The sequence below is a fragment of the Penaeus monodon genome, chromosome 23 (assembly GCF_015228065.2).
Source record: "Penaeus monodon isolate SGIC_2016 chromosome 23, NSTDA_Pmon_1, whole genome shotgun sequence".
NCBI lineage: Eukaryota > Metazoa > Arthropoda > Malacostraca > Decapoda > Penaeidae > Penaeus > Penaeus monodon.
Window position 1 is genome coordinate 43,229,252 of NC_051408.1, and position 507 is coordinate 43,229,758.

The following is a 507-nucleotide window of genomic DNA, read 5'->3' on the forward strand; positions in this document are numbered from 1 at the left end:
GAAGGAGGACGGACAGCGATCGGGCGTACGTACACTCACCCTCGAGTCTACGACAACACTGTCTTGCACTGCCTCGTCCTCCTCGCTCTCTGCCGCGGCCGGGCATCGCGGTGGTCATGTCGTACGTCTGGCGCGGGGGTTTGTTTGTGTCACGTACCGCCTGACGTTGCTGCCGAAGCTGCCAATGCTGGCCGTCGACACTCGGGTGACGGGAGACCGGCAGGGAAGGAGGGAGGGGCGGACTGGCATCAACGGTCATATACTTGTGTCTCATGCGATTGGTTGCGTCACGTATCGCCTAATGCTGCTGCCGATGACGACAGTGCTAGCCCTTGCGGCGGGAGGCTGGGAGAGAAACACTAGAATGTCGGGGAGGGAAGAAGTGAACAAAAAAATAGTGCTTGGTATCAGTACTTCACTTATTAAACGACTTCTGCTCTTTGGCACTATAGGTCCGGGAGGAAGGAGCTGGGATGCTTGCCACCTGCGTTCAAATGCTATAGAAGT